Here is a 13,070-nt window from a genome sequence, read left to right on the forward strand (position 1 = left end):
ATATTCACTGGTTGGTTTTTATACTTTACTAATAATAACAGCTGTATAAGGTATGTACAACTCTGACACATAATTCCCTTTTTTCCTGTATCCCCTCTATTATTCAAAATAAAAAGAAATGAGAAAAAAAAAGAAACAGAATGGTGGGACTCTGGCTAGATAACACTGTAAGGTCACCAATTTCTGAAAAGGGGTTTTGTTTAAGAATGTCGTGGTATCCAAGGGGGGAAGCCAAATCTTCAGACACTCCTTTTGGTCCCACTTCTGGGAGAGGCACAAATTACAAAGCAGAGAGTTATGCTAACCCACACTCCCTGTTGAGTAGTCACCAACCCTGCAATCTCCCCGGTTCCAAGAACCCAGGGTTGGCTCTTGAGTCTATGAGGGAACTAAGGCAAGGTGTCCCATACCCAGTCCAGGTCAGAGAGCGCCACCAACAGAACACAATAGTAGTATGACTAAGAAGGCACTGGCAGGTTTATGCTCTTGTAGCACTTCCAAGAATCAGACAAAATGGTTATAAAAATTTATATTTATTTAAGGTGCACAAATACACAAGTTAATATTAATCAGTGAACAAAATAAAATTGTATAACATCTCTAACTAATACTCACAAGAAAGATGTTACAAGATAATTCAAAGCCCAAGAGCATAAGCAATGTTCAGAGTAGCAAAGTTTCAAAGTGGTCGAACCCAGGGAATCCAAAGGGAGCTGAAGCTCCACAAAACAAGACCATTTGACAATCCCACATGGACCTCCATACTCAGAGCCAATCATATTTATATACCAATTTAGGGTTAGGTCAAATGTAGCCTTGGTGACAAGTTAGAGATAACAGCCAATCCAAGCTTTAGCGAGAGATTATGTTCTCATAACACAACATTAGAGAAAGCTGGAGAGATGTTCCATGCAGAGCTAGTTGCTGGAGCTTCAAGGCTACAGGTGCAAGTCTCCAAGGACAAAGCAATCTGGTGCTTAATTGGGAACACATACTTTTGCAGCTTGAGGCCTGACTACAAAACATAGACCTGAACCAAAGTTTTAGAAAGCAAGGAAGTTAAACAGGTGAGTCATTTCCCCACCACAAACAGGCCTCCAGAAGACTTGCATGCTAGAGCCATATCACAAGGAATCAAAGGTTCAAGACAAAATTAGAAAGTGAATCTTCTAGATTTGAATGGCCTAGTGGAATGGGCCTGTTTTGGCTGGAAGGCCATATTCCACCCCAGGCACTCCAAAGGACGGCTGTTGTCTGTCTGTCTCGTACTCCCTCTCATAGCCACTGCCACCACTGACCTATATAAGTCAGAACTCCCACCTTCCACTTTAAATTCTGAGGCCTTGCCTCTGGGTCTCCCACTGCTCAGCCCCTGGTCACTATGGGGACAGTTTACTTCCAAGTGTGCCCCTGAAGATACTATCACTTGACAATGGCCAGCCTCTCGCCCTTCCTAGGGCTCCCCTTTACAATAATGTGTATAAAACGGTGGATGTCTATAAGGTACAGAGAACCACTGCCAACATACAAAATAAAAAAAATAGTTCTAATGGAACTAAAACAGTTCCGCAGGGTCTGCAAAAGGGAGTTGCTCCACCAGACATTTGGTTGAGGTCAACCAGGACCAACAACAACATCTAGGCCCCTGAACCTCCCTCCCAGGTATCCATGTACCCGACTCAAACCATGCACCTTTTTGATTGTTGTTCTGTTAAACTTTTATTCTTCTGTTGTTGTTATTGTCATTACCATTGCCATTGTTTCTATTTGATGTAAAAAATGGAGTTTAATGTATAGTTCCTTTACGTTTCATGTGAACCGCCCTGAGCCTCAAGGGAAGGTTGTGTGCAAATGTGATAAATAAAAATAAAATAAATATAATGTTTAAGCTAACAAAAATGTTTATTATTATTATTTATATTTGTTCTCCACCCTTTCTCTACAGCAGCAGGCCGCAAACACGAGCGCTGCAGTTTCTCGCACGAGTGCCTTTGTGCTCCCGGCAGGGGCGCAAATGTGCATGCGTGGAGGCTCTGGGCATGTATGCATGCGCAAAACTGCCACGTATGTGCGTTTGTGCCCCCATTGTGTGCAAATGTGCATGCACGGCAGGTCCGTGCATGTACTTTTGCGCTGCTGGCGTGCCGGCGGCCATGCTTTCCTCCCCCCCCCCCCCGCAGCAAGAAGCTTGTGGGGCGCAAGCTAATCGGCTGCTTCAGCGACCGATTTGCTCACAGCCTGGCAAGCTTCTCGCTGGGGGGGGGGGGGAGAGGGAGCCACGGCTCTCGCGGCCCATTCCGGGGGTTGTGGACCACTGCTCTACAGACTGCTGAAGTATACTTTTAGTACAGCATCAGAATGAGCTAGAGACTCCAAAAGAAATTGGGTAGAAATGCAAATCCTTCTTCCTCTATTACTATATGTGCCCTTTCAGATGTTAAAATATAGGACAGGTTCCTCTAGCTTGAAATTAGATCTCTACTAGACATGTGCACTATTTGTGCCAAATCTGAACCACTTGAATTACCCTTCCCACATTTGGATTAAGCCAAATTAATTTGGGCTGAATCTGAAAGACTTAATTTTTTTTTGTATACATACCATCCTCCTCCAACTTCCCAGGCAGCAGAGTGTATCCACTACCTCAGAAAGGGGGGGGGGCATTTAAAGGATGCACCAAACAGCTGCTTGGCACATGCTCTCTCTCTCTCCCTTCCCCTGCCTTCCAGGACAGTGCTTGAGAAGGCTGGGGAGCAGCAGGCATTTAAAGGGTATACCAAACAGCTGATCATGACAGATCAGCTGCTTGGCATGGTCTCTTCATCCCCCAGACCCTTCCTTTAAACTGGCTGAATTATGGCTGAATCACCTAATTGCAATTTGGATAGCACTGATGTGGTTGGTTCAAAGTACAGGAATGTGTGGTTTGGCTCAGACAGGTCCAAAACGTACCTGAAGCAGCATTGATTAGGGTACTTTTCAGCTTATCCTAACCGAATGACCCATCACCCATCCCTAATATCTATTAATGTTCCATTACCTCAACACTTGCAACAGCTCTCCAGGAGACTGAATGGCCAATGGCTGCCTGCTTCAGACCTCAAGTGAGAGCTCTATCCCCCTGATGGACTCTATGCCAAAGAGACTTCCTTCCTTGTTGCAAGATCATTTCAGTCTCTCCACCCACTGACCAGGTCAAGCTGGGTCAAAGGGGCACTTCCTGGGAATCTCCAGGAATTCCTTCTGAAGATTCCACTTGGAGGCTGTCTAGTTTACAAATGTGTATGCAGGTACCTCTGGGGAGCCATTGGACTGATTCCCCACACCCCTTCTAGGGGAGGGGGAAATGGTTAAAATACTCATTTCAACCTACAGGGAAAATGCATTTCTTCACAGATAGTACTACACAATGGCTGTGACAGCAAAATTTTGACCAGGTTTACTCAGAAGTTGCATTCAACTGTATTCAATGGTGCTCACTCCCAGGGAACTGTGCACAGGATTGTACTGAAAGAAAAAAGAGTGACTCAGTCCTGGGTGTGTACTTCAGGAGGAGGACAAAATGTTGCAAACAACTAATGTTTCTAGAGAGCTCAGCCCCTGCCGTCCACCCGAGGTGAAAAGGAGAGAGTGTTGGCCATAGGAATAACATTAGAAACCAACAGCTCTGCACTGTTCCAGTGCTAAAACTCCTAATCTGTAAACAGCCCGTGGCGCCACGGGCGCCACGGACTGTATAAAGGAGTAAGGGGTAGTGGGGAGGAGTTAGGGCGGGACCGGTCCGGGATAAAAACTCGGGGGGGGCCAATCAGGAGCCGCGAAGCGGCTCCTGATTGGCCCCTCCGAGTGTCAATCCCGCCCCAAGCAGACAATGGGGAGCCGCGCGAAGCGCGGCTCCCCATTGCCTGCTTCACTCGCTCGGAAAATGGCGGCCCGCCTGGTGAGAGCCTCGGCTGGGGGGTGGGCCGGGAAGCCTTCTCTCGGCCGGCGGAGCGGCCTCGCAGCGTTGTGGACGCTGCGAGCCCGCTCCGCCGGCCGAGAGAAGGCTCCAGAGAGCCTCGGGGGGGTGGATGGGTGGGGGGGGGAAGGGAAGCCTTCTGCCGCCGGCCGCAGCGGGCTCACAGCGTCGTAGACAGAAAAAAAACCCCGTAGGAGCCTTTCGCAGATCCAAGCAGCAGAAAACAAAACCCTGAAGGAGCCTTTCCCAGCTCCAAGCAGCAGAAAAAAAAACCCCTGTAGGAGCTCTAAGCCGGCACGCCCACGAGAGCTAGCAGAAAAAAAAAACCCTGTAGGAGCCTTTCACAGCTCCAAGCAGCAGAAAAAAAAACCCTGTAGGAGCCTTTCCCAGCTCCAAGCAGCAGAAAACAAAACCCTGAAGGAGCCTTTCCCAGCTCCAAGCAGCAGAAAACAAAACCCTGAAGGAGCCTTTCCCAGCTCCAAGCAGCAGAAAACAAAACCCCTGTAGGAGCTCCAAGCCAGCACGCCCACGAGAGGCAGCAGAAAAAAAAAACCCTGTAGGAGCCTTTCCCAGCTCCAAGCAGCAGAAAACAAAACCCTGAAGGAGCCTTTCCCAGCTCCAAGCAGCAGAAAACAAAACCCTGAAGGAGCCTTTCCCAGCTCCAAGCAGCAGAAAACAAAACCCTGAAGGAGCCTTTCCCAGCTCCAAGCAGCAGAAAAAAAAAAACCCTGTAGGAGCTCCAAGCCGGCACGCCCACGAGAGGCAGCAGAAAAAAAAACCCTGTAGGAGCCTTTCCCAGCTCCAGGCAGCAGAAAAAAAAAACCCTGTAGGAGCTCCAAGCCGGCACGCCCACGAGAGGCAGCAGAAAACAAAACCCTGTAGGAGCCTTTCCCAGCTCCAGGCAGCAGAAAAAAAAAAACCCTGAAGGAGCTCCAAGCCGGCACGCCCACGAGAGGCAGCAGAAAAAAAAAACCCTGTAGGAGCCTTTCACAGCTCCAAGCAGCAGAAAAAAAACCCTGTAGGAGCCTTTCCCAGCTCCAAGCAGCAGAAAACAAAACCCTGAAGGAGCCTTTCCCAGCTCCAAGCAGCAGAAAAAAAAAACCCTGTAGGAGCTCCAAGCCGGCACGCCCACGAGAGGCAGCAGAAAACAAAACCCTGTAGGAGCCTTTCCCAGCTCCAGGCAGCAGAAAAAAAAAAACCCTGAAGGAGCTCCAAGCCGGCACGCCCACGAGAGGCAGCAGAAAAAAAAAACCCTGTAGGAGCCTTTCACAGCTCCAAGCAGCAGAAAAAAAACCCTGTAGGAGCCTTTCCCAGCTCCAAGCAGCAGAAAACAAAACCCTGAAGGAGCCTTTCCCAGCTCCAAGCAGCAGAAAAAAAAAACCCTGTAGGAGCTCCAAGCCAGCACGCCCACGAGAGGCAGCAGAAAAAAAAAACCCTGTAGGAGCCTTTCACAGCTCCAAGCAGCAGAAAAAAAAAACCCTGTAGGAGCCTTTCCCAGCTCCAAGCAGCAGAAAAAAAAACCCTGTAGGAGCCTTTCGCAGATCCAAGCAGCAGAAAACAAAACCCTGTAGGAACCTTTCCCAGCTCCAAGCAGCAGAAAAAAAAACCCTGTAGGAGCCTTTCGCAGATCCAAGCAGCAGAAAACAAAACCCAGAAGGAGCCTTTCCCAGCTCCAAGCAGCAGGAAAAAAAACCCTGTAGGAGCCTTTCGCAGATCCAAGCAGCAGAAAACAAAACCCTGAAGGAGCCTTTCCCAGCTCCAAGCAGCAGAAAACAAAACCCTGTAGGAGCCTTTCGCAGATCCAAGCAGCAGAAAACAAAACCCTGAAGGAGCCTTTCCCAGCTCCAAGCAGCAGAAAAAAAAAACCCTGTAGGAGCTCCAAGCCAGCACGCCCACGAGAGGCAGCAGAAAAAAATTAACCCTGTAGGAGCCTTTCGCAGCTCCAAGCAGCAGGAAAAAAAACCCTGTAGGAGCCTTTCGCAGCTCCCAGCAGAAAAAAAAAAAAACCCTGTAGGAGCTCCAAGCCCACGAGAGCTAGCAGAAAAAAATTAACCCTGTAGGAGCCTTTCGCAGCTCCAAGCAGAAGAAAAAAATTAACCCTGTAGGAGCCTTTCGCAGCTCCAAGCAGCAGGGGGAAAAAACCCTGTAGGAGCCATTCGCAGCTCCAAGCCGGCACGCCCACGAGAGCTAGCAGAAAAAAAAACAAACCCTGTAGGAGCCTTTCACAGCTCCAAGCAGCAGAAAAAAAAAACCTTTAGGAGCCTTTCCCAGCTCCAAGCAGCAGAAAAAAATTAACCCTGTAGGAGCCTTTCGCAGCTCCAAGCCGGCGCTCCCACGAGAGCTAGCAGAAAAAAAAAAACCCTGTAGGAGCCTTTCGCAACTCCAAGCAGCAGAAAGAAATTAACCCTGTAGGAGCCTTTCGCAGCTCCAAGCCGGCGCGCCCACGAGAGGCAGCAGAAAAAAAAAAACCCTGGAGGAGCCTGTCGCCGCTTCAAGCCGGCGCCCTGGGAGCCCTGGCAGCCGCCCACAGCGCTGCTGCTGGCGGCTCCCTGCCCTCATGGCCCCAGAACACAATGGAGCCGCCGGGAAAGCCGCAGAAGAACAAAAAAATGCAGAGGAGCCGCCGCAGCCCAGCGCACCACACCTGGTGCTCCTCGGCAAAAACTACGAGACGCCGAGGAGCCGCCGCCCGCCTCCTCTTTCAGGTAGCCTGTCCCTCGCTCTGTCCCTCGCCTGCCGCTCGCTCTGGTCCCCACCTGCTAGCGCCCATTGTCTTCTTCATACAATGGGCTTTTTTACTAGTAAATAAATAAAATAGATGATTCTCATTCTCTTGTCTAGTTGTATGGTTTCAATTAATCGACAGTTGTGTGTTTATATATTGCGCTAACATAGCTTGACAGATCTCCAAAGAAACCAGTTTTTCTACATCTTTCTTCAAGCAATGCTACTGTTAGCATGACCCTAAGATAGAGGCTGAAGTCTACACCCTGGCAAACAACACTCACAGTCAAATGCCATGTCTATGTCCCACTCTCAGTTGTCCTCCCAGTTTACACGGGGTCCTAAAATTTCTGGTTCCTAGCCAGCTCAGGACCAAACTATAGCTTTGGGACAGGCAGGGGAATCTTCTTATTTTTTTCTTTTTAAAACGAAACACAGCTGCATCAGGTACATGTGTGTGTTTTTCTAATAGAAACAGCAGTAGGGAAAGAATTCAGTCAGAAAAATATCATGCATTGGGGTGAGTTATACACTTTCACCCATGTTCTGATCAATCTGGCACCTCCCCACTTTCATTTCATGATGTGACCTGGATAGCCCTGGCAAGCCCAATCCTGTTACATCTAGGAAACCAGGGCTGGTTCTGCACTTAATCTGCCCCCCCCCCCCGTTGTCGATCCTGCTGAATTCAGATTGTTTTGAACCCGGGTCCTCGTCCTTCCTTCCCCACCCATTGAAACACAAGAGTTCTACACTTGATTGGGAAAGCTCAGAGGGGGGAGAGTGGTGGTCACAAAGCTGTTTGTTTATTTTTCTTTTCCTGAGTGGGTGGGGGATGTCGGGTGAAGATCCAGCCGGCATTAAAGGAGAGTACTTTATTTCTTGTCTTTTGGCTCCCGAGTACAGCCAGAGCAAGCCGGAGGTGGAGTAGCAAGTGCAGCACGAGGCTGCTTGTTTCTCTTTCTTTTCCTGCAACGGGGGTGGGGTGTGTGTGTGTGATTGGAGGCAGCAGCCTCACAGAGAACAAGGGGGCTCATAGAAGTGTTGGTTTCTGGAGCACAATCACTTTAAAACAGATCCTAAAATGAGGGCAAAAATAAGTCTTGTGAGGGAATGGCAACTGGGAACAAGGCAGTCTTTGAACTGACACCCTGACCAATCAGCGACAGACTGCTTTGCTATGTCAGCATTGGAGGCACCAGGGAGGATGTTAATCCAGAAAAACACAGAATATCTACACTTAATACTGGAGGCTCTCAAAGCAGGTTCCTCAAATATAGTGACATATCTGCTCCTGGATATCATGGGGGAAAGGTAGGGTCATCGCGTATCAATCATAAATGTTGCGGAGGGAACATTTAAAGTGTTAAATATCAGAATGGAAATCGAATGATGTGTAGGCAAGTTTCTTTAAATTGGGGTCTCAGGGGATAAAAGGCCCAGTGCAGATTCACCCCACGAAGGGTTGTCCCTGTTAGCATTTGGAATGGTGACATCCAAGGAATACCAGGGTCATAACATGGAGGCAGGCAATGGGAAAACCACCGCCAAACATTTCCTGAGTGGCAGGCAGATCATTTTGGGATCTCCTGGCTATATTACACATATGCCATACAATAAATAAATAATCTCATTTAATTTAGAAAAATGATTCCAGAGCATAGCCATGTTCTTCTATTAAAGTAGAAGTTCAGTAGCACTTTAAAATTGATTCCAGTTTAAGCTCCTGTGAATCACACAATCGCAGAGCTAATCTTTAAATGTCCCGCGGTGCCGGGGATTAAATAAAATAGTAAGGGCTGGTGGGGAGGAGTTAGGGCGGAACCTGTCCGGGATAAAAACTCGCGAAGCCCCTCCGAGTGCCACTTGGCCCGCCCTGGACTGGCCGCCCAGATCCGCCATTTCCCCACTTGCTGCTGATGTGGACGCGCCTCCAGGAGGACCCGGTGCCCGCTCCTGTCACGAGCGGCACACCTTGCCAGCGCCCGACGTGGTTTAGCACCACTTGCTGACGATACAGCCGCCGACCGCATGCCCGCGCACCCTGGAGGACCCGCCGCCGCCTACGGCCACCAGAAGCCCGCCTCGCCACTGCCGCACCCGGCTCCTCTTATTCCTCTTTAAAATGGGCTTTCAATCTAGTTAATTAGATAAAGTGCGCTCTGATGCACAAAGGTTTATGGAGGAATAAAATTTGTTGGTCCTTGAGGTGTCACTAGACTCCGGTTTAATGAAGAAAGAGTACATCAGGGGATCCAATCCAGTCACAGATGCAGCACAGAGTTTGGTTCTCAGTCATACCTCTTAAAACATTTTGTCTTAGAAAATGTCCTCCCTGTATTTCTACAACAAAATGATCATGAGAGTGCACCCAGTCTTGAAGCATTAAGTTCAGTAGCACGTTAACATTCATTCCAGTTTAAGCTCCTCAATTTGAAGCATTAATCAGATTAGAAAACCTGAAACCTTTAGTTCAAACTTCACAGCAACTCATTATTTTCCCATTTTGTTATTGTTGTTATGTGCGAAGTCGTGTCCGACCCATCGCGACCCCATGGACAATGATCCTCCAGGCCTTCCTGTCCTCTACCATTCCCCGGAGTCCATTTAAGTTTGCACCTACTGCTTCAGTGACTCCATCCATCCACCTCATTCTCTGTCGTCCCCTTCTTCTTTTGCCCTCGATTTCTCCCAGCATTAGGCTCTTCTCCAGGGAGTCCTTCCTTCTCATGAGGTGGCCAAAATATTTGAGTTTCATCTTCAGGATCTGGCCTTCTAAAGAGCAGTCAGGGCTGATCTCCTCTAGGACTGACTGGTTTGTTCGCCTTGCAGTCCAAGGGACTCGCAAGAGTCTTCTCCAGCACCAGAGTTCAAAAGCCTCAATTCTTTGACGCTCGGCCTTCCTTATGGTCCAACTTTCGCAGCCATACATTGCAACTGGGAAGACCATAGCCTTGACTAAACGCACTTTTGTTGGCAGGGTGATGTCTCTGCTTTTTAGGATGCTGTCTAGATTTGCCATAGCTTTCCTCCCCAGGTGCAAGCGTCTTTTAATTTCTTTGCTGCAGTCCCCATCTGCAGTGATCTTGGAGCCCAGGAAAATAAAATCTGTCACTATCTCCATTTCTTCCCCTTCTATTTGCCAGGAATTGAGAGGGCCGGATGCCATGATCTTTGTTTTCTTGATGTTGAGTTTCAAGCCAACTTTGGCACTCTCCTCCTTCACTCGCATCAACAGGCTCTTTAGTTCCTCTTCACTTTCTGCCATTAGAGTGGTATCATCTGCATATCTGAGGTTGTTGATATTTCTCCCTGCAATCTTGATCCCAATTTGTGACTCCTCTAATCCCGCATTTCTCATGATGTGCTCTGCATACAAGTTAAATAGGCAAGGCGACAGTATACAGCCTTGCCGAACTCCTTTCTCAATTTTGAACCAGTCAGTGATTCCATGTTCAGTTCTCACTGTTGCTTCTTGACCTGCATATAAATTTCTCAAGAGACAAATAAGATGCTCTGGTATTCCCATCTCTTTAAGAACTTGCCACAATTTGTTGTGCTCCACACAATCAAAGGCTTTAGCATAGTCAATGAAGCAGAAGTAGACGTTCTTCTGGTACTCCCTAGCTTTCTCCATGATCCAGCGTATGTTGGCAATTTGATCTCTAGTTCCTCTGCCTCTTCGAAATCCTGCCTGTACTTCTGGAAGTTCTCGGTCCACATATTGCTGGAGCCTAGCTTGTAGGATTTTGAGCATAACTTTGCTAGCATGAGAAATTAGTGCGATGGTGCGGTAGTTTGAACATTCTTTGGCATTGCCCTTCTTTGGGATTGGAATGTAAACTGACCTTTTCCAATCCTGTGGCCATTGTTTTCCAAATTTGCTGGCATATTGAGTGTAGCACTTTTACTTTTACTTTTTTTTGACTTCACATTCCAGGATGTCTGGCTCCAGGTCAGTAACTACCCCATTGTGGTCATCAGGGATGTTAAGCTCGCTCTTGTATAGTTCTTCTGTATAATTTTGCCACCTTTGTTTGATCTCTTCTGCTTCTGTGAGGTCCCTACCATTTTGGTCCCTTATCATACCCATCTTTGCATGAAACGTTCTCTTCATATCTCCAATTTTCTTGAAAAGATCTCTGGTCCTCCCCATTCTATTGTTTTCTTCTATTTGTTTGCACTGTTCATTTAAGAAGGCATTCTTATCTCTTCTAGCTTTTCTCTGGAATTCTGCATTCAATTGGGTGTATCTTTCTCTTTCTCCCTTGCCTTTCACTTCCCTTCTCTCCTTAGCTATTTGTAAAGCTTCCTCAGACAGCCATTTTGATTTCTTGCATTTCTTTTTCTTTGGGATGGTTTTAGTTGCTACCTCTTGTACAATGTTGTGAACCTCCGTCCATAGTTCTTCAGGCACTCTGTCTATCAGATCTAATTCCTTAAATCTATTTGTCACCTCCACTGTGTATTCGTCAGGGATATGATTTAGTTCATACCTGAGTGGCCTAGTGCTTTTCCCTACTTTCTTCAATTTAAGCCTAAATTTTGCAACAAGAAGCTCATGATCTGAACCACAATCAGCTCCTGGTCTTGTTTTTATTGACTGGATAGAACTTTTCCATCTTTGGCTGCAGAGCACATAGTCAATCTGATTTCTGTGTTGACCGTCTGGTGATGTCCATGTGTAGAGTCGTCTCTTGGGTTGCTGGAAAAGAGTGTTTGCTATGACCATTGTATTCTCTTGACAAAATTCTACCAGCCTGTGCCCTGCTTCATTTTGTACTCCAAGGCCAAACTTGCCTGTTATCCCAGTTATCTTTTGGCTTCCTACTTTAGCATTCCAATCCCCCATGATGATAAGCACATCATTTTTGGGCGTTGCTTCTAGAAGGTGTTGTAGGGCTTCATAGAACTGATCAACTTCATCCTCTTCAGCAGCAGTGGTTGGGGCGTAGACCTGGATCACTGTGATGTTGAATGGTTTGCCTTGGATTCGAACTGAGATCATTCTGTCATTTTGGGGATTGTATCCCAAGACTGCTTTTCCTACTCTCTTATTGATTATGAATGCTACTCCATTTCTTCTGCGAGATTCTTGTCCACAGTAGTATACCTGATGGTCATCTGAATTAAATTCACCCATTCCTGTCCATTTTAGTTCACTGATTCCTAAAATGTCAATGTTCAGTCTTCTCATTTCTTGTTTAACCATGTCCAGCTTGCCTTGATTCATGGATCTGACGTTCCAGGTTCCTATGGAATAAAAATCTTTACAGCATCGGACTGTCTTTTCGCCACCAGTTACTTCCACAACTGAGCGTCCTTTCGGCTTTGGCCCAGCCGCTTCATTCATTCTGGCGCTACTCGTACTAGCCGTCTGCTCATCCCCAGTAGCATATTGGACACCTTCCGACCTGAGGGGCTCATCTTCCAGCGTCATATCGTTATGCCTATTGGAACTGTCCATAGAGTTTTCATGGCAAAGATACTGGAGTGGTTTGCCATTGCCTTCTCCAGTGGATCACCTTTTGTCAGAGCTCTCAGCTATGACCTGTCCGTCTTGGGTGGCCCTGCACGGCATAGCTCATAGCTTCACTGAACTACACAAGCCCCCTTGCCACAACAAGGCAGCGATCCTTGAAGGGGGATTTTTTCCCATTACTTGTAAGGAAATCTGAGATAGTCTAAATTTGACAAAAGTCTAATTTGTGACCATCTTATCTCCAGTATGGATGGTGAAGGTGGAAAGTACTGTCAGGTTGCAGCTAACTTATAGTGACCCTGCAGGGTTTTCAAGGCAAGGGGCACCCAACATTAGACTATCTTGGTGGTCTCCTACCCAAGTGCTAAACCGAACCTGCTTACCCTCCAGCACTAGGGTAGCCTGAATCATCCGAGTCAGGCAATCCAGGATGGGTAAGAAACACAATTTCTATTTCGATTCTCAAAGGTAACACTACATTCTTGTTCTGTGTTGCTATCATTATTAATGGCCCATGCATACATAAATCACAGCTTTTGCCTGCACTGGGATCCAGTCCTAACAAGGCAAGCCCTTGAATAGAGTTTCCAGCCAAATCAGAAGCATAAGTCTATGTTATCATACATATGTTCATTTAGTACATGGGAATTGGTTTCAGGGAATGTAAAAGTGAAAATGGTCTTCAATTAACTCTACTGGCAAGTCTCGTCTCAAAACAACATGCCATCAAATGGTGTCAGAACAAAAGGAAGTACTGACCAGAGGATTATCCTAATTTCTTTTCTATGATTCAAGCAAGTTAGGTCAAAACAGGAAATACAGCTCTAATAAATTTCTAAATTTATGCATTACTGCAAGATATTGAAATTGGTGAAGCAAAACCATCTATATCTGAACTCCCTGCAA

The 13,070-nt window shown here is 47.0% G+C and overlaps 1 protein-coding gene across 2 annotated transcripts in view; it reads right to left on the reverse strand.

Moving 5' to 3' along the window:
• The window catches only part of PARP3 (poly(ADP-ribose) polymerase family member 3), a 34,529-nt gene that overhangs the window by 19,172 nt on the left and 2,287 nt on the right, over positions 1–13,070 (reverse strand). The window lies entirely within an intron of this gene.

Source organism: Paroedura picta, chromosome 3 (genome assembly GCF_049243985.1).
Source record: "Paroedura picta isolate Pp20150507F chromosome 3, Ppicta_v3.0, whole genome shotgun sequence".
Taxonomy (NCBI): domain Eukaryota; kingdom Metazoa; phylum Chordata; class Lepidosauria; order Squamata; family Gekkonidae; genus Paroedura; species Paroedura picta.